Here is a 22,140-nt window from a genome sequence, read left to right on the forward strand (position 1 = left end):
ACTATACAAAGTGTTGACTGAATATGGATGTGTGGTCTTCTTTCTGATTGGTCCATTCATCTGACTCCGTTTCCACCTCACTGATATCCGGACTCCAGGTAATCTTCTTCTACATCTGCTGTGACCTCCTTGTTGCAGCTGCTGTCGTAAAATCCTGTTCCTATCTCTGAAACCACAAATCACAGCACATCTCGTCTACATCTAAATGGGCTAATTTTTACAGCCCAAGCACAATTGCATCAGCTTCTATTCATCTTCGTGTTACGTGAGTGACAGGTGTCTTGGTGCGCCTCCTTGATTTGCAGATCATTTGGGCTAAATTCAATCAGCCCACAGGCCACTGACTTTTGACCAATGACAGCACAGACAGTACATAAGTGGTGTGCTACTTGTGTGAGAGTGAGAAAAGTTAAAGTCTGTGGCAATGGTGGCCGCGGGCGTTAGCATGAATGGAATGGGTTATTTACTTTTTCATCAATTATGTTCAATGTCTTTGGAGGAAAAATTGGAAGTAAAGAGACTGGGGACACATCATCCAAACGATGTTCAAATAACACAAAAGGACAAACCACAAAATCGTAAGTTTTGTTACTTGGTTTCAACAAAAGGACTGGCTAACGGCAAGTGTAGCTAAGAATTTACTTTTCTGTTTCCCATGCTTGCTTTTTGGGGGACACAGCTTGGACACAACAAGGAATTGTGGATTTGAAACATTTATGTGACAAAATTAGGAAACATGAATGCAGCACAAGTCACATTGGAAATAGCATAAAGCTCTCAATGCTGGGTAAAGTTAACATCGCCTGTCAACTTGATGACGGCCACCGCATTTCTATAGAGACACAAAGAGCTGGTAAAGAAAAACAGGCATTCATTATCATGGATTGTGGACTGTATTAAATTTTGTGGGGCACATGAGCTAGCTCTGCGGGGGTCTGACGAATCTCCGACTTCACTCCAGCGGGGCGTGTTTCTGGACCCCGTTGACCAGTTCTCTTTTTTGGATAGCCAGTTAGCCGATCAACTGTCAAACACACAGGTTGCCAAGTTACACGTCTAAGACAAGCCAAAATGAGTTGCTTGATTGTATGTTAGCTGTTTAATGACAAAAATTGGCTGATGAAATATCGCAGGCACCATTTGTGGCTGTGCAAGCTGATGAGACAACCGACGTGGCATGTGTAAGCCAGTGCGTGATTGTGCTCAGGGAACAATCTGAGGACAATCTTTAGAGCACTTATTCTGAAACATTGAAATTAATACAAATAGCTATCACAACCCCCAGGACATCTGCAGAGTCAAAGACGTGTTTCAGTACACTTAAGAGGATCAAATCATTCCTCCGAAGTACTATGGGACAAGATAGACTGAACGCTCTGGCTATGCTCTCTATTGACTGGGACTTCAAAAATCACTGGACTTCAATGACATGGTGATTAACCTGTTTGCATCCCAGAAAGGTCGTCGATGTGAGCTTCTCTTCAAATAAGGAAGGCCCAAGCTTATACACCTCTTAAAAGACCATCAGACATGTTTAGCTTTCATGTCTATGTAGCGCCTCCAGTGCAGACTAGGGGTGGCAGTAAAGGCGCTAACATCTAACTACATTACATTTACATTACAGTCATTTAGCCGACGCTTTTATCCAAAGCGACTTACAATAAGTGCATTTAACGTAGGAAATCAGGAGAACTACTAGTCATCAGAGGTCATAAGTGCATCTAAACAAGCATCTAAGAGCAAAACCAGTGCTAAAGTAAAAGTAAGAGTTTTTTTGTTTGTTTTTTTTAAATGAGTGAATACAATAAGTGCTAAGAACAAGTAACAGGGTAGTAGTTCTTAAAGAGGTGAGTTTTCAACCTGTGCCGAAAGATGGGCAGCAACTCCGCTGTTCTGACATCAGTGGGGAGTTCATTCCACCACTGTGGGGCCAGTACAGAAAAGAGCCCTGACCGGGTTGATTGACAGCAAGGGCCTCTGAGCGACGGGGCAACCAGGCGTCCCGAGGCAGCAGAGCGAAGTGGTTGGGCGGGGGTGTAGGGCTTGACCATGGCCTGTAGAGAGGAAGGAGCTGTTCCTTTCACAGCCCTGTTGGCTAGCACCAGAGTCTTAAACTGGATGCAAGCAGCTACTAGGAGCCAGTGTAGGGACATGAGAAGGGGAGTTGTGTGGGAGAACTTAGGGCAGTTGAACACCAGATGAGCTGCAGCTTTCTGAACAAGCTCCAGAGGTCTGATGGCCGACGCTGGGGCGCCAGCAAGGAGGGAGTTGCCATAGTCCAGCCGGGAGATGACCAGAGCCTGGATGAGCACCTGTGCCATCTCGTCGGCGAGGAATGGGCGAATCCTCCTGATTTTATAGAGCAGAATCTGCAGGAACGAGCAACCAATGCAACGTTTTCAGCAAACGACAGTTGGTCATCCAGAATCACACCCAGATTCCTCACAGTCTGAGTTGGCATCACCGCGGTGTTGTCAATGGTGATGGCAAGGTCTCGGTGCAGGCAACCTTTCCCTGGGAGGAACATCAGCTCTGTCTTGTCCAGATTGAGCTTTAGGTGGCGTGTCGCCATCCACTCCGAGATGTCAGTCAAGCACGCAGCAATGAGTGTCTCTACTTGTGGGTCAGAGGGAGGAAAGGACAAGATCAGCTGGGTGACATCGGCATAACAATGGTAAGAGAAGTCATGCGAGTGAATAACAGAACCCAGGGATGTCGTGTACAGAGAGAAAAGGAGAGGACCCAGAACCGAACCCTGTGGAACGCCTATAGTCAGTCTGCGAGTCTCCGACACAGATCCCTTCCATGTCACCTGGTAGACGCGACCCGTCAGGTAGGTTGCAAACATTGAGAGTGCAGAGCCTGTGACACCCAGCCCCTAGAGGGAAGAGAGGAGGATCTGGTGGTTCACTGTGTCGAACGCAGTTGACAGGTCCAGGAGTATCAGAACAGAGGAGAGAGAGTTTGCTCTCACAGAGTGCAGCGATTCTATCACTGCAAGGAGGGCCGTCTCTGTCGAGTGACCCACCCTGAACCCAGACTGGTTGGGGTCCAGGAGGTTGTTCTGGTGGAGGTACAAAGAAAGTTGGTTAAAGACATCACGTTCGAAAGTTTTGAATAGAAAGGGTAGAAGGGAAACTGGTCTGTAGTTTTTGACGTCAGAGGGGTTAAGTGATGGTTTCTTGAGAGGGGGGGTGACTCTAGCAGATGGAAAGCATCCTGCCTGGAGGGAGGTGTTGATGAGGTGGGTTAGATAGGGAAGGAGTTCAGGTGCTATAGACTGAAGAAGAGGGGAGGGGACCGGGTCAAGGGAGCATGTGGTGGGGCGACTGGATGTGATGAGGCTTAGAACCTCATCGGGGGAGAGGGGAGCGAGGTGGGATGTGGAGAGGTGAGGGACGGTGCAGAGGGTGGGATAGTGCAAGCAGCACTAACCGGGTGGTGAGAAAAGGAGGATCTGATGAGAGTCCAGTTGCACTTGATTCAACTCCTTTGGATAAGGCAGCCTTAGCAGCAGAAAGGGAGAAGGAGAAAGTGGAAAGAAGAGACTGGAAGTTGAGAAAGTCCTCTGGGAGTTTGCCTTTTCTCCATTTGCGCTCTGCCACTCTCAGGCTCTTTCTGTCAGTACGTACTGAGTCGGTCAGCCAAGGGGCAGGTGGAGTTGGGTGTGCAGGCCTGGAGGTGAGGGGACAGAGATTGTCCAGAGAAGAGGGTAGAGAGAAGAAGATCAGTCACAGTGTCAGGGGGTAGGAGAGAGAAAGATTCAGGTGTAGGGAGGATAGAGGTAACAGAAAGAAAGATCAGTGGAGGCATCTACGGGTGGAAACCATGTGGGTAGGGGAAGGGGCTGAGGGCGGTGAAGAGAGGGAGAGAGAGTAGGACATAAAATAGTGGTCAGAACTGGAGGGGAGTAACAGAGAGATTGGAAATAGGACAGTGTCTAGTAAAGATAAGGTCCAGCTGGTTGCCGGCCTTGTGGGTAGGAGGAGAGGGTGAGAGGTGAAGGTCAAAGGAGGAGAGGAAAGAGAGAAGAGGATCTAGCTTGTTAGAGTGGATGTTGAAGTCACCAAGAAGGATAAGTGCAGAGTCATCAACAGGGAAGTGCGAGACAAGTGTGTCAAGCTCCTCCAGAAAATCACAGAGGGGGCCCGGTGGACGGTACACAACCACGATGGGGAGTTTGACTGGATAAGAAACAATAACAGCATGAAATTCAAAAGAGGGCGCAGAAAATTGTGGAATGGAAAAAAAAGAGAGTATTTCCATTTCAGGGAGATTAGCGGGCCAGTACCACCACCCCACCTCCCAGCTCTGGGAGTGTGAGAAAAAGAGTACACATCAGACCGAGCTGCGAGTGTGATAATATTTTCTGGCATAATCCAGGTCTCAGTTAGAGCAAGAAAGTTGAGGGAGAGCAAGGACGTATAGCCTGAGATAAACTCAGCTTTCGGCACTGCAAACTGACAATTCCAGAGCCCTCCCGTCACCACTTGCTCAACTAGGTTCGGTGAGGGGTTTGCCTTGACTAACTCATGAGAGGAGTTGATGTGTAGTTGAACAGTTGACAATTTTGTTGCCTCACAACAGCAAAATATACACAACGCTGACTTTTACATAAAAAAGAAATAAAACAAAATAGAGCTCTTTAAAGTAAATAAAATAATAAACCAAAGAAAACCTCATTCAAATCACAACCCTCAATGAGCTTTAGCAGTTTGAGATGAAAGAAAAATGTAGTTCCTTGTCCTTGAGTGTATGTGTTGGTCCAAGAGTTCAGTTCCTGATCCGTGAGTGTATTGAATATACTTCAACGATGACTATTTCTACCCTGGTAGAGGAAATAGGCTAGTGTGTATGGGTTCTTATCTGGTGTCTGGATGAATGATTCAGGCTTGTCAGCCGTTTCCTGGGATAGATCCTATGGTAGGCCACCGCTTCTATGATCATCCACAGTCCCACTGGGCTGGGCTTGCCATCACAATCTTCCAAATTCTATCTGGTAGTTAAAAAAAAAAAAAAAACAATCTACACAAATAGTGCAGAATAGTAAGTATTTCATTCTACATCTGTTTCTAACATGAGACCTCAATTTCTTCTCATTCAGAACGTCTTACAATATGCTTTCCATTAACATGTATATGAATTGCAATATCATTACTTAATCACTACACACACACATATATATATATATATATATATATAATTCATTTACACAAAATCAGTGCAATCACGGTGTAGCCTCAATACAAACCATTTAGGTGCGCTAACCACTTAAGCCGAATGGCTTTAAAGTCAACAGGATAAGTGTCACGTATCTTTAATGCTACACAATTCCCCAATGCTTCACTGACTAAGCTAGCGCTTGGCACTAGCTAACTATTGGCGTGAGCTGTCTTCTAAAACATTCAACATGACACAATGATACAGTATGCACCAAAGTGAGTTCTAAACATTAACATAACTATGATACAATGTACAGGCTATTCAAACAGACATTCTTATAACCCTGACTGGTTTTGTGAAGAGTATCTTAACAGCTATACGATCCATAATCCGGTGGCTTAGTGAAATGATCGTTACGAAGCGGATAAAAGCGGCATTTTTGGTAGGATGGTTCCTTAGGGTCAGTTATTGGATTTTAGGGTAGGAGCCCCTGGAAAATCTCAATTCAAAATATCAAATTGCAACACTGTCAATGAAGTATCTGAAAATCCGCCTAGTATTTTTCAGACAATATGCATCATAAAATCACTTCCAAATGTGATAAAGTTGGCCAACTTTTACAGAAATAAAGTCCCCAAACATTAAGTATTATCAACACATTTAATGCAATGATGAATACAAATGAACATGCATCTTAATGTGAAAACATGGGGTAGAAAAAGTGAGTTACTGTTTATTGTGTCCATCTGTTACAGTTGCATTTGCAAAGAGGTGAGCAGTCCAAATTTCCAGTGCTGCATTTGCAAGAGCTACAATCCCCTTTACATGAGCATCTGATGAGCTCTCTGCAAGCTCTGGAGACCTCAGGAATTGTTAGCCAGACTGGCACCCATGATCCCAATTCCTTGGTCCATCCGTAGCTCTCTGGAGAAGGAATGGCTTGGTGGGTTTGTGTACTGGTGGTCCAGATGCCTGCTTGGTAGACTGCCTGTTTCACGTGCTGGAGGAGTCTCTTGTAACACAATTCATGGTTAACAGTTCCCTTCAAATATCTGAGCACATGCTTTGCAGCTACCCAATGCTGCTCTCTTGGGTCAGACAGGTGTTGTAACAGTTCACTTACAATGAAGCTAAGGTCTGGTCTAGTACTTGTCATTACATAGATCAAACTGCCAACCATTTCTCGGTACCTCCTCGAATCAACAGGGTTACCTTCATCATCAAATTTCAGTTTGTTCTCACATGGGGTCGATCTTGGTCTACAGTGAGTCATGTCAAACCTCTCCAGGATTTTTGTGATGTACCTCTTTTGGTTCATCTTTATTTCACCATCTCCCTGTGTAAAGACAATACCAAGGAAATGTTTTAGTTTACCAAGATCTTTCATCTTGAATTGGTCTCCCAATAGCTCTTTCACATTCCTGAGGGTTTGACTGTCACTCGCTGCAATAAGAAGATCATCGACCCAGATAATCAAAATGATTCTCTCACTCCCAGTTTGTTTGCTGTAAACACAGTGGTCAGCTGGGTTCTGAACAAAACCATTTTGGCAAAGGAAATCATGCAGCGTTTTATTCCAGTTTCGTCCTGACTGTTTCAGGCCATAGAGTGACTTGTTGAGCCTACAGACTAGTCTCTCACCAGTTTGAGACTTAACCTCAAAACCTTCTGGCTGTTCCATGTATAGCTCACAGTCAATGGGAGCATGTAAATATGCAGTTTTTACATCCATTTGGTGCAGCTCCAAACCATATTGGGCAGCAACCTGCATTAAACTGCGTACAGAGGTCATATCAGCGGTTGGGGAAAAGGTCTCACTATAGTCTATCCCTTCAATTTGACTATAGCCTTTAGCTACATATCTTGCTTTATATGTGGTTTCAACTGGGTTTTCCTTAACGCTGTAAACCCATCTGCCCCCCACTGCATGTTTACCTTCTGGCAATGTTGTTAGGGTAAAAGTGTCATTTTCCCTCAGGGAACCCATCTCATCCTGCATAGCTTTAGCCCATAGTGAGGACTCTGGTGAGCCTAGGGCTTGTTTCAGGGTTTGGGGTACATCACAAATAACCCTGTAACAGTAGTCAGTGCTGGTAAAAACCTGGTCATCACACTCATAATCATCTAGATACGGGGGAGGTCTCCGGTCTCTCCTTGGACGACTACCTTCCCCACTCATGTTGGTGTCTGACTCACATTGCTCTACATCTTGTGTACTCTGACTCGTCATCTCGATTTGTGGTTGGGTCTTAGCGCCCTCTCTAGGCAGAACACATTCACTGGTTTCCTGGTCTGTCTGAGTGACATTCAGTAGCGCTCTTTGTAATGAACTTCACCAACCTGTTCTTAAATACTTTCCCTGTGTCTGGATAGTATACCAAGTATGCAGGACTGTTCTTGTCATAACCAACAAAAATACCCTTTTCACATCGGGGATCAAGCTTTTTCTTATTTTGTTTGTATGCATAGCACGCAGAGCCAAAAATATACATTTTGGAAAGATCAGGCTTCTTCCCGGTCAACATGTAGTATGGAGTCTGCCCTACACGCCCATTATAACATCTGTTACGGATAACCGCGGCAGTCTGAACTGCATATGTCCACAGTTCTTTCGGCAGGCCACTCTCAAGCAACATACATCTAGACATTTCAAGCAATGTTCTCCAGCTTCTCTCGGATGTCCCATTTTGATGAGGCGAGTAAGGGGCCGAGGTCTCGTATCTATTGACATTTTTGCTAAGCAGTGACTGAAAATCTCTCGACATAATGCCATAAGGTGCAACGTCAGCAAAGAACTTTTCTGTGCCCTTCACTGTGTCGCTCTTGGATTTCAAAAAATAAGTAAATATTGCTCCTGAATAATCATCAGTGAATCCCAAAATGTACTTGAATCCATCTTTGGCTGTTGGCTCTATAGGGGCAGCTAAATCTGTGTGCACCAGTTCAAGTGCGACTTTAGCTTTTACATCTGCCTCTCTATTTCTGCTTTGGGCAAATTTACCTTGAATGCATATTTCACATGGCACCAAGTTACACTCAGTTTTGCCTTTAACACTCATTCCCTTAGTGACACTTTGCAATTTTAACACATCATCATAATTGCTGTGACCAAGGATTTCGTGCCAAGTCTGTACATCATAGCATGCATGACATTCATCATTTTCATCATTCTCGAGCGCATGCTCACCATTCTCGTAGGTGTTCAGGTAGTAGAGCCTGTTGCGCTCGCTGATGTCGAACCTGGTACCGTCCTTATGGACGAGCTGGTCTCTGTCTTGTTGAAAGGTCACTGAGGCACCGTTTGCAGTTGCTGTCTTCACGGAGAAGATGTCCTGTGGGTAGGAGGGAATGTGCAGCGCTCCCCTCAACGTCGCTTTCACCCGTCGGCCGTTGGTGTCCTCCAGAATCACCTCCACGTCTCCTCTTCTCGTGGCAACACCCGTTGTCCTGGTCCCGTCAGCCAGCTCCAGGGTGTGTTTCGCTGGCTGGAACGTTGAGTCGAAGCTCTTAAGCTTGCGTTGGTCGGTGATGATGTGGGATGTCGCTCCTGTGTCCACCAGCAGGCCACCTTCGGAGCCCTCCCGCTGTCCGTCGCTGACCCGGAATGCGAACTCGTGCTCCTCTTCGTCGGCGGTAAGTATGGTGGCGCGCTTCACGTCATCCCTCCTCCTCCGTCTGCATGCGGCGTCGCTGTGTGTTGTGCTCCTGCAGAGAGTGCACCACTGCCTGGGCCGCTGGCCCCCCTGGTCGTTTTGCTGACAGGCCCGGACAATGTGACCCCTCTCCCCGCAGGAAAAACAGGTAACGTTCGCTCTCCCGTCAAAAAACAATCTGCTCCAACGCGTTCCCACGTCCCTCCTGGGCCCATAACCTGTTGCAGCTGCCATCAGGACCTTGTAGGTAACATATAGCTAGCAGAAAGCACTATTAACGGGGACAAACTGATACACGGTAGCCATCGGATCTCTGGTCTCACCGGAATGCCAAACAAACACAACCGGCCGTTTATTAATTGAAAAGCATAATTAGCAGCACCTGTAGAGTAATCACCCGCCCCCCTCTGCACAGTGACGTCAGCATAAGGGCATTCAAGACAGAGTGTTCATCGGTGTTCAACAACCTTCTTGCTGTGAGGCGACCACGCTAACCACTGTGCCAATGTGCCGTCATCTATGGATCAACTTAAATGAAACTTCTTTGACCTTATTTGCTAGAAGGAACTTTTGTGGTAAGGACCAAACTTTCTTCCAGTCAATATTACTAACAAAGTTACTCCAATAAAATGTTGCTGGAGGAATAGAAATGATGTTGGCCTGAAACAAAGTTCTTATTCTGGAATTCATACCTCTACGAAAAGAAAAACAAACTTTTCCTGATGGAGATTGAATTGGGTCAGGCACTGACACTGACAAAGGCAGAGAGTGGTCAACATTCCTAAATAACATGTACATACCAGATGGGATCGATAGATAGATAACTATAATCAGTTTCCACTGTATAATTTTTCTTATCTGTACAAAGCAGTGGAGATTACTTTCAATAATAAGCATTTTCTGAACAAAGTAGGCTACCAACGATTATACGGATATCTTAAAGATCTAGTCCAATGATTTTAATTCAGTCAGACTAGTATTGTTGTGGAATATTAATGTTCAAAGTGCCATTTTTTTCAGCACAGAAGTTTCATTTGTTTTGTAATAACTGTTTTAGCAACCCCCCCCCCCAAACACAGCCGATTTTTGATGGGTTGAGAGGTATTGACGACTAGCTACCTCACTGATTCGCATGATGTTGGCTGGCAACTAATTGAAATCAGACCAGCTGACAGACTGAAAATAATTAATATTTTGATATTGAATTATGTAATTTAATAAAGGAAGAAAATTGGTTTCCTGAAATGGTTTCATTATATTAACAATCAGGAAGATAGATTCTCAAGGGGCTTTAGTCGTATTTTCGCGACGACAGAAGTTCTAACATTTTGGATAATTTTACATTAACAAACCCTCCATTAAAAATATATAACAAGATTGAAAAATGTGATTTTTCACGGGACGGGGTGTTTAAGTCCATGATCCATGCTGTACTAACACCTCATCAACTCATCACTCATCTAAGTCTGTTGTGCCTTGTGATTGCAGCACAACGTCTGTCTTCTCTGTGGTGGAAGAAGAGATGTGATGACTCCTGAAAATTATACAGAAAGTTGTAGCAGTACTTTGGATATATATTCTATATCATCGTACTGTATCAAAGCTGATGTATTTACTGCTTATCTAATAAAACAATATAATTGCACAATGTTTCAAAACAAGTTGCAAACTGACAGCTGCAAATTTATCCTTGAAGCCAAATTGTTTTAAGACAGACATGTAGAAACAACCTTGATGAGTCTTCCCCTTTTCATTAGATTGTTACCTTGGCTGTTCAATGTCTTCAATGGTCTCTGGCAGCCTTACATTAAGTGTCTCTGGGAGTAGTAAAGACACCAGGCCAGACATAATGGCAACAGTGCAGATGATGACCTCAGGTAGATATTTCCAAACATCCTCAAGAAGAAGAATAAGCGGTGCTATTGATACACCAAGACGACTCATGAAACTGGTGTAACCCATACCATTCTGCCTAGACAGAGGCAAAAAAAAATAAAAAATAACATCAAAAACTGAGGGACTAAATAATGAAATACATCAACCAAATTTGACAAGATGGGATCAACCAAGAGCACCTCAGTCTTCTCGCAGGCAACAGTCAACACAGACCTGATCAGAAAAGTCAAACACCCGGAAAACATTCTCTACAGCACGATATTTATCGTGTCGTAACTCCTTACTTTACAAATAAGATATTATGTTATTAGATACGTGATAAAATAATAATTCAAGAGCAATATATATGATTTCCTTCTGATCACTCAATGTAAAGATATTGAGAAGATCCAAAGAGTTTCAATGGAAGAGTTTTGGCATTTTTTTGTAAATTTGCATCATTAGTATTGCTAATACATGGCATCGTATTCGCAATACTAGTGTGTTATCAACTGTGTAATGTTAACTCCTTTAAAATCCTTTAAAACAGTAAAAAGAACTTTCATCTAAGAGTGAAAGATAAATTTAATCACAAGATTAACGTAAGTGAGACAGCAGCCAGGCATGGGGAAGGCATGGATCCTAGGCATCCTAGGGTCAGCTGCAGGCAACAGCAGGGAACGACAGCGAGACACCATCCCATTGCCATCACCATCACCATCGGTGGTCATTCAGGGTCGAGTATGACTGTTCTCTTTCTGAGTCCTTCTGGGTCTTCAGGTGGGCTTGGAGACCGATCCTGGAGGTGCATAATGGGAGGATGCCTGTGTGTGACAGCTTTTTACATGGAGTGGCGGATGCCACCGTGGTTACCACACAGTCCTTGGCAGGGGGTGGCCAGAGTCCAACGGCATGGAGAACCAAGATGATTGGGACCACTCTCTGTTGCAGCCTTCATCTGCCTTCACTGCTGTTGTGACCAGGAGACATCTTCCACCACTTTCACTGTTGAGGTCTTTGTTGGATTGCGCTTTGTCTGGAACCTCCACTTTGACCTATCCACCTTGGGTGACCCTACCAGGAGCCGAGCTCTGTGCTTCTCCACGACAAGGTGGCGATCCAGGAGAAGGACAGGGAGACATCATAGCTGACAACACTGGCAGCTGACCCAAGAGGTGCAACAGTCAGTAATGCCCAGCAGGTTTACATGTGCTTCTATTCCGATGAAACCCATCTATTCCAACAAACTAAGTCCCAGATTGTAAAAATGTATCTTTCACTGAAGAATGAAAGATAAGTTTAATCACAAGATTAACGTGAGACAGCAGCCAGTAAAGCCATTTTTGATTAAGTTGCAATAATTGGTTTAACTGAATTACAGTGAAGTGAGGTGTAGGCCTATATACTGGTGTACAACTGAACTGAGGGTCATTAAGAATGAACAAAATGAAAAGTGCACTATTATAACTTACCTTACAACAGTGGGATAAAGCTCAGTTGTGAAAAGGAATATGGTAGTAAAGGAAGCCTCTGAAAGCCCTTTCCCAAGCATGGCCACAAAGGTACGTACATGCCACAAACCTACATAGAATAAATACATCAACTTAAACCAACTCAACACTTAGTACAAATGAGGACATATAACAATATATTCAAATAAAACAAAGACTTGTTAGGGATAATGCTCGACGAGGGGTCCATTATCAGGAATTAATGGATGACGGGGAGGCCAGTCGGACGGTTGCTTCTGCAGACTCCACTAATTCCTGATTATGGATACCTCGAAGGGCATTATCCTGCCATGGTCACTTGATAAAAAAAGAAAAAAAAATCAAGACCATTAATTAATGTTTTCACATGTTTTGCAATCAAAATCTAAGTTTTTCACAAGCCATAATTCAGTTTCCCTTCAGGATTTCACTTCACTTCACTCCCGGTTTGACTAATACATGGAACAATCATTACGATCCCTTAAGAGTATTGTGCAATGAAAACATCCAGTAAATAGGACGAACCTTAGATACGATTTGGCAACGGGAGATATTTCTAGTCCGCTCAGCTCATAGTACCCTTTGGCTCAGCTATGAGCCAGAAAGCTTGCTCTGACTGATGGCGGCTCTGTGCTGGGGAAGCGCAGGGGGCTCATGGGACTGTTAATGTTCGGGTTAAAATTGTGTTTTAGTTCATATTTTGGTTATTGATGTGTTGTTTGTTTGGGGATGCGACTCGAACTGGGTAACGACCATTTTACTCACTGACTGACCGTAGGCCCATTTTGGAGGCCAAAATAAAAGGGCACCGGGGTCGTGCGGTGTATGGGACATGGGAGCTGCCATTCAAACAGATCTCTGTCTCTTGCTTCCTTTCACGCCAGCTCGCCACAGTATGTTAGCAAGATTTAAAGTTGATAATATTGTGTACGGTGAACAAACAGTAAATATAATTTGACAGTATGTTTAACAAGACTAGCCAGCTAGCCAACCATGTCATTGTCCTCAAATCAAAATTTTCACAGACAAATGCTAAGCCATCTGTATTGTCTGCCGCAGCCTGACATAGCTAGTTGCATGAATTACTCATTTTAGCCAGCGCATTCATTTAGATTGGTGAACAGACAGTTTCACCGGAACTACTTAGTAGGTATCCATTATCATGAATTAATGGTCACCCTGCAGCCAATCAGAATTGAGTATTCACCCAGACCATGGTGTAAACCATAAAAATCTTCTGTGAAATTTTGGATCTGGTAGATAACTATATTTTTCAAAGCATAACAGAAAAAAGAAGCTAACTGCTTAACACTCAAGCACAGATCAAGTTTGTCCAATTTAAATCTTAGACCATAAAAGTAAAGTGTAACTAGGATTTATTGTAGCTATTATATTTAGTATAAAACATTCACAGCATTTGATATAAAACCTTTAGGAACAAAGATGTTTATAGCAACGCAGGTTCCAGTGAATAAAAGGCTGCCTGCGAGGCACTTCCTTCGTCCAATGATCTTGAGGAAAAAATAGGTCATAAACTTGGCAGGCAATTCAACGGCAGAATAGATGAAGTGGGTGAGGTAGATGTTCAAACCAAATCCAGTTATGTTCAGGCTGATTCCATAATATGTTGAGGCTACGCCATACCTGCAAGGTCATGAAAACAAAACCAGTGCTAATTTATGTTACTGAAGTTTAAATTTAGCTCTTAAAATACAACAATGAAACATAATTGCATTGTGTTCTTGATACCAGTCCTTATTTAAAGACTTAAACCAAACAGCATTGTATGGTGCTACTTTGAACACTTTGTCCATATCTACACTTAGCACAAAAAGTAAGGAAATGTGTGTTTGGTAGATTATTTCTTTGTTGTAACAATGCTCCTTGGCAATAAATCTTATATCAGGCACCTGATTGTCAGCACCTGGGGTACCAGAAGCTCAAAGCAAGAGTCGAATAGCAACAGCAAAATAAGCTGTTTGGCATTGACAGAGAAGATTTGGCAAATTTTTCATGGGCACAACCCACATACTCAGCTCTGCTGCTCATCCCACAAATGCATGTTCCTTACAAATGTGGGACCATTTAAAAGGGAAATAAACAGGCTTTCCAACGGTATAAGATTTATTGCCAAGAAGCATTGTTACAACAAAGAAATAATCTACCAAACACAAATTTCCTTACTTTTTGTGCTAAGTATATAAAGGACCTCCACTGGCAATGAAATAAATACTTCTTTTTTTTTTACAGCTAATGAGCAGACGGAATAGGTAGACATTTTTAGATCAAATACCCACCACGCAATCCCAATCAACAGAGACAATTGTCTCATCTTCCTGGTCCTGATTAGATCAAGGTAGTTATAGTTTTTGTTCTGGTCTTCCAAGAGCTCATTAATGGACAATGTCTGTGTTGAAATACAAAATTAGAGGCTGTACTTGTACATTGCAGTTCCCCATTAAGGCAAAATCTACTCTGCAATCTGAATTCCTACTATAGTTCTTGAAAAACGATGGAAAAAGATGACTAGGTAACCTAGTGCAGTAGTGCAAAATTGACCTCTTAAAAATTTATCCGTATCCTTATGGCTCCCAAACCACTGAAATAGATTATTGTCCAAGTGCCTCAGAGATATCTGTGATTTTAACTGAATTAATCCCACTTCACTGTTTGCCGGTGTGCTGCAGAATTTACTTATTAGTAGTTCAGAAACTAAAATGTAATAACAAACCTAGGCACAAGGGAAGGCTGGCCCTATGGCTTGAAACGACCCACTTTGTAGTTCAGGTTTAATTAAAACTGCCAAGCTTGTAAGACACTTATCCTCTTTTTTAATTTCACCATGTGCAGTGCACCTTGCAACAACTCAAAACTGTATTAATTCTGATGTGTGATGCTTTATGCATATGCCAATGCAAATGATAATGATGCTGAAAATTATGTCCATACAATTAGTGGATAAACTAATTTGGAATGAATTATGTGAGATTAATAAAATATGATGGATTCTAAATATTGTTTGACAATAACAAAAATAGGCAAACTTGATTTAAATGAACTCATACTCAAACTTACCGTCAGCTTCAATTTGGGCGACAAATTTTCTCTCTTGTTGAATTTAGCACATTTATCAAGGTAAAACTGGGCCTTTTCCACTTTACCATTCACTAGAAGCCATCTGGCTGATTCGGGTATCCACCTGCAATTGAAGTCCATATATTGTGTGCACATTATTAAAGTGCTAACCATAACCAAACTTTTGGCAAAGCTTCCATATTAAGAGTTGTATTTGCGTATTTGGGAAAAATGTTCTAACCAGTAGACTTGGTGAAAAAATTCCAAACCCCTGTTTTTCTTATCCTCAAAACAATTAATGTTATAAAGCAGATGTTTTGAGATTCTTCACACATTAAATGATAGACAAAAATGTGCTTGAATAATAAACAATAATATCCATCCATTATCCAAACCGCTTATCCTGCTCTCAGGGTCGCCAGGATGCTGGAGCCTATCCCAGCAGTCATTGGGCCACAATAATATGGAAATAAAAATGACAATAAGAATTTCCCATAATTTGCTGAAATTATGGCCTATGGGTCTACTGTGTTTTATTCTTGCAAGCTATCTTTTTGTAGAGAGCAGTGTAAAGTGGTGGCAGGCCCAACAAACCCCACCCTGACCACTACCAGTCTTCAAAATAATCTCTGACTATAATAATGGATAGGGGGATGGCTTTTAAATGGAGAGTTGCGAACATTTTACATTAAATTGAACCATTTCTAACCAAATTATGTCTAAAATATGATTATGACCTTTATCGTGTCCTTTACTCTGACCTTGACCCATTTACCCTCCATGTTTAATAAGGTCATCTAGGGACCATTATGCGCTGCTCCTGAAAATTTTCATGTCATTAGCTGAAGCCATTTTCTATAACATTGTTGACAGACAGACAGACAGACGGCCAGACAGACAGATGGCTAGACAGCCAGACAGCCAGCCGGACAGACAACCAGACAGACGGGCCAGACAGACAGACGACCAGACAGACAGATGGCTAGACAGCCAGACAGACAGATGGTCAGATGGCCAGACAGATGGTCAGATGGCCAGACAGATGACCAGACAGACAGATGGCCAGACAGCCAGACAGACGACCAGAAAGATGGCCAGACAGACAGACAGATAGGACAGGGTAATAATGTCCAACTCATTTCTCAAAGATCCACTTCCAAAACCCTTTAAGTGTTGAGCACAATGCAGAGCGTAAGTGTTCGTAGCTTGTCATATGATCATACAATCTAATCATCCCAATGTATGAATATAAACTTTGTTTCTCTTACCACCAAGTTAAAATTGCAACACCTATTGGGGCGGTGACGGTTATAATCAGCATTCGCCAGTCATTCACCAGATATGCACAGCCTGCCAGCAGCATGTTACCTACTGACCAGGCCATGCTGCCAATCACACCAATAAATGCTCTATGGTGAACATCAGCCCACTCAATACCTTGATGGACAGGAAGGAGGGAAAAAGACGGGATCAAAACTGGCATTTTACCACACATGATAGGATACTTCATCATGCATTCTGATTTCACTTTAACTAAACTGTGTCAGAAAACCCGTTCCCAAATCATTCCAATAAAATCAGGTAAACAATATATGTTCTGTGACAAAGGTACGAAGGATGGAGTGACAAAGAAGTGTTTCTGCAAAACAATAGTGTTATATCAACTAGATTCAATAATAATGGCTTCCTAACTGGCTATCGATGACACCTCCTGCACCTTAGCTCTTCTAAGGGTGGGGATACCTGCAGTCAGTTGAGACTGAAGAGGTCACTTAGGTGAGTGATGAAACATTTCTCTCAATAAACGTTGTGTCCAGAAGAACTGATTCAACTTTCTGTGATTCCCTTACCTGGATTATTGAGCATGCATAAAGACGACGGTCAATATTTTCTTGTGAGAACAAGAAACTATCTGGTTAGCAAGAGAAACTATCTGCTGCTCATATGATACTCTCTCAAAGGCACAAAGAACATTGAAATTAAAAAAAAAAACATTTTTTTCAACCTGTCACTTTAAGAGTCCTGTTAAGTAATACTGAGGTGAAAAGGAAAGTTTAGTGTCTAATTACAGAACATACAGACCAAAGTAATAAAGAGTATATGCATAAAAAGTTATGCTTTTTATCTTTTCTTTACCGGCGATGAATCAATGATGTAATTTTTGCAAGGACTGCATGTAGTATATCTTGGCGTAGAGACGTACTTACTCAGAACAATTGAGATAATAGTGATTCCTGCAAGTCCAAGACCAGTGAGAAATCGCAATACAGCAAACAAGAAGTAGGAGTTTGAGAATGCACTGGAAAGGCCAAATACAATTACTATGATGTACGAGGCCAAAAGAGTGTTTTTCCTCCCAAACCTGTAAGAACATATAATAGAGTCAACAAAGTAAATTGAAATGACAATAAAGGTGGATGGATTGCGTAACTGACACAAATAACAGGTAAAAAAAAAAAACAGCCTAGTGTAAATATACTTATCACAGATGGCTCCAAAAACAATCGCTCCAATCATAACCCCAAGGAAGAAGATTGTGCCTGTTGCTTTATTCATGCTTTTTCTATCACAGACAAGGTCCCACTGGAAAAAAAAAAGAGAGCAACACAATCATAGTGCCACAGTCGTTAGATCAGTTGCATGTTAGTATATCAGGTCCCCAAAAATATAAGGATAGATAACACAAGGCACAGTTTGGGTTGATGTATCACCCTTTCTCTCTCTCGCCAACCCATCTCCCCCCCCTTTTTTTTTCTTCCCAATTGTACTTGGCCAATTACCTAGAAAAGTAAAGATACCAGCCGCTCTCCAGGAATTTGGTACCAGAGCCCATGATATGTATGGAGGTGAGCCCAACTATATCTAGTTGTTACCGCTCCACCCCCCACACCAGGTGAGGCTCCTTCCCTGCCAGAGAGGTGACATTCCCCGAGGACCAGTCTGCGATGCTGGAAATTAGCATATACCTATGCCTGCCACCCGGCCTGCATTGCACCCTACCCCAATGCTCATCCCCACAGGTGGTGGATCCATGGGGTGGTGGCTCCATGTTGCTTTTTCGGGCTGGGCCCAACTGGGCCCCATGGGCCACGGCCCGGCCACCAGACGCTCACTGGGGAGCTCCCTTCTCAAGTCTGGCTCCAGGAGGGGGCCCCAGTTTCCCTTTTCTGGGCGAGGTGCTGTAGCTCTGCTGTTGTAATTTTATTGGGTTTCTTGGGAATCGCTCTTTGTCTGGCCCCTCCTCTGGAGCCAATTTGCCTTGGGAGACCCTACCAGGAGCTATTGCCCCCGACAACACAGCTCCCACGATCACTGGGACACCCAAACTCCTCCACCACATTAAGGTGGCAATTCATGGAGGGACAATTACCCTATTTTCTAATCTGTCCTGGTCACTGCTCCTCCTCCTCTGCCAAGCCGGGGAGGGCTGCAGACTACCATAAGCTTCCTCCAATACATGTGGAATCGCCAGCTGCTGCTTTTCACCTGACAGTGAGGTGTTTCGCCAGGGGGATGTAGCGCATGGGAGGATCATGCTATTCCCTCCAGTTCCCCCTCCCTCCTGAACAGAAGCCCTGACTGACCAGAGGCGGCACTAGTGCAGCGACCAGGACACATACCCACATCTGGCTTCCCACCCGCAGACACAGCCAATTGTGTCTGTAGGTACATCCAACCAAGCTGGAGGTAACAACGGGATTCGAACCAGCGATCCCTGTGTTGGTAGGCAACGGAATAGACCGCTACGCTAACTGGACACCCCTCCAACCCATGTTTAGTTTCCTTTCACTCCCTTTCCCTTCATTTTGTTTCGTTTCATTTCAGAATCCTATAAAATATCGCCACCAGCCTAATGATGACGATGAAAATCTTAATAAAGATACTTTACATGGTAATATCACAGTCTTATGCATTGAATTCTTGAAGCTCTTACTTCTTATATTACTTCTAGCAGATCTTCCAAGTTGGTACTTAATGTTGACATACACCAGAGGTTTTGAAATATTTTAATGTGATACTTTAAAATACTGCTGCTCATTTACAAATCTCACAGTGGTGTAGGAGCGAGACACACCCCTGTCTTCACTCCGCCATATGAACCCTCTGGACCTCTCAGGTCGTCTGGGACTAATCTGCTGACTTTTCCCGAAGTTAAAACTAAACATGGGGGGGCAGCATTTGGTTACTGTGTTACACATAGCTTCAGCAGATGTATGACTTGCCCGGACTCTGACCACTTGTGAAACTAGGCCAACATCTTTCACGTTCACCTTGGCCTTTAACTGAATATTCACAGTTACACTTTAATCATTTTCACATGCAATTTCTTTAATTCATTGTCTTACTCGTTTAATGTACTTGTTATTTAAGCTCTTTATCCTGTTCTGTATGTCTTATTTCATTTTGGGTTTTTTTTATGGCTTTGTGTATGAAATGTGCAATATAAGTAAATTTGCCCTGCTTTACTTTGAGATGTTCTTTAGTCTTTTAAGCAGTGGCACCGGCACAACATTTTGAAGCCAAGCAAAATGTTTTTAAGATTTGAGGTGTCTCACCATACAACTGCAGCTTATATGTATATGAAGACGTATCATTGTATTTACAGACTGCTCTATGATGGAGTATTTAAATATCTGGGAACAAGTTCAGTTTTTTTTTTTAATTGTAAGGTGTCTTTTAAGAGTTGTGTAAATGCTGGTCTGAAACCAACAAGGTTATTATGGAGGTGCTAAAGGTCTTGTGACCTAAACATTAACCTAAACAACAGAGGTGCCAAGGCATTTATTGAGGGTAGATCTGCTCTTGCTTTCAAGCAATAAAGAGTCAGTTTTGAGTTACTAAATGTGTGGACTCAACCTCGGAGTTTCTTCAGAGGATTATAAGAAGATCAATTATGGGAGCAGGCATTTCAGAAATTCATGATCCTCTTCTACTTAGTCATGATACAAACCTAGCAAGGAAGCGATGACCTCTAATTTGGTGGCTTTTCTTCCTGTTTCATCTATTTGTTTTTTTTTAATCTACTTCAACAACTTCAACCTTTACACCCCAAGGTGAACAACAGTAATTACTCACTGATCATGGGCTGCAAAAGTCAGTGTCAGTTGGTCAGTGCTAATTCTGAATTTCTGACTGCAGTGCAGAAGTTACCACAAAAATGATCACTACACGATTGGTTGGCTTTATGCATGCTCAATAATCCAGGTAAGAAAATGGATCAATTCATCTGGACACAACCGTTTATTGACAGCCAGATGAACCGATTCAACTTTCTTTGATACACAATTGGTTATTTTTACCTCTGTTGCCAAAGTGGAGGTGAAGGTGGTGTTGTCATAAAGCCATCCACCCTGACACTTAACCGTAGGCAGGTTGGTAACATTCGGAACACCGGCGAGCAGGTGTAATTGGGGCTTTGCAAACATCTCACAGGATTTTAAACTCCCATCTTCCTGGCTGGGAATGCTAACCGCCAGTTTCTTCTGGTGCGTTAGATTGCTGAAGAGTCCCCCATCATCCAGGGTGCTTATATCACAGTGATGAGAAGGTACTGCCGCAATGAAGTTATTCAACAAGAAGTGGCAGGGCAGAATTACTCGAGGGGCACAGAGCAAGACGATGATGAGTATTTGAAAACGCCCGAAGCCACCCGTTTCCTCAAGAATATTCTCAAACTTCATCCTCGAACCTTTTCCACTGATTCTGAATTGGACATATTGCAAACAGAAGCAGAATTGGTTAACAATGGCAACACTTCCTAAAAAAGAAAAATGTAACTACACAGTGAAGTGACTCAGGGGCAAAGGAAATATTGTGAATAAATGTTACTCACCTATCCAGGTATTTGAGAGTAGCTTTAAATTCTAGATGTTACGATCAGTAGAGGTGGACCCAAATGCAGACAATGGAGTTAAGTGATGTAAAAAGGGGTTCATTATAGGAATACAGGGGAATGAGAATGACAGGCAAGGTAGAAGGTAGAGAGGTGATGATGGATGCGGAGCTGAGCTGGACGGTAGTTAGCGGCGTTGAGCTGAGGAGGACAGGTGGACGAGGGAGTGAGCGTGGCTGGCTGAGGATAAGCTCTGGGGTTTAGTAAGCGAGGCAGGCAGGCAGAGCAGTTATCCTGGAAGCACGGTAAATACAAGTAATGCAAAAAAAAAAAACGAGGAATAATAACCCTGAATATGCTATTACAGACCGGCCGAAAGTGAGTGCCTACCACTGTTGTTGGAACAATGATCTGGCGAAGAGTGGGTGGAGAACCGGAGTAGATATACCATTGAGTTGATGATTTGACAGAAGGCCGGTGTGCAGACTGGGCATGTAAGGTGAATGAGCTGCAATCAGGAGAGAGCCGGAGAGTGCCAGGCAAGGAAGCCATGCCCACACCACATACACACACACACACATACAGACAGGCAGGGGAAAATGGGAGACACAAGGGAAAGGGAAACTCATGGAAAAACGGGGGAAATAACTGGAGGCACGGCCGGGCCGTGGCACTAGATGAGCTAAAAGAAGGAATTTTAGATGCTAGCAGACATTGTCATCTCTGCATACTGCAGGCAGGACTGCACTGGAGGGTAGTTCTCGATTAACTTTTTTTTTCTGAGGTTAATGAGACAGGGACGTGCTGGTTATATTTCTAACTTGTGTGTCAGCCTTGTACGTTATCAAGTAACATACTTTCACAACGAGGTGGTGCAAAGTGCAAACAGTCATAATAGATAAGAGAGGCTTCTCAAATTGGTCAGTGTAGGGGCTTTGTTAGTGCCCTCTGGGCCTTTTTCATTACTGAACAACACTGAACCTAATTAGGCTTTTTGCCACCGATGAAAAGAAAAATATTCCACCAACTTGAAGTGAGGGGGGGAAAAAAA

General features: G+C 43.1%; 1 pseudogene; it reads right to left on the reverse strand.

Moving 5' to 3' along the window:
• Positions 1–6,026: 6,026 nt before the first annotated feature.
• Positions 6,027–20,937, reverse strand: LOC130123182 (solute carrier family 22 member 7-like; annotated as a pseudogene).
• Between the last annotated feature and the right edge of the window lie 1,203 nt (positions 20,938–22,140).

The sequence above is a fragment of the Lampris incognitus genome, chromosome 13 (assembly GCF_029633865.1).
Source record: "Lampris incognitus isolate fLamInc1 chromosome 13, fLamInc1.hap2, whole genome shotgun sequence".
NCBI lineage: Eukaryota > Metazoa > Chordata > Actinopteri > Lampriformes > Lampridae > Lampris > Lampris incognitus.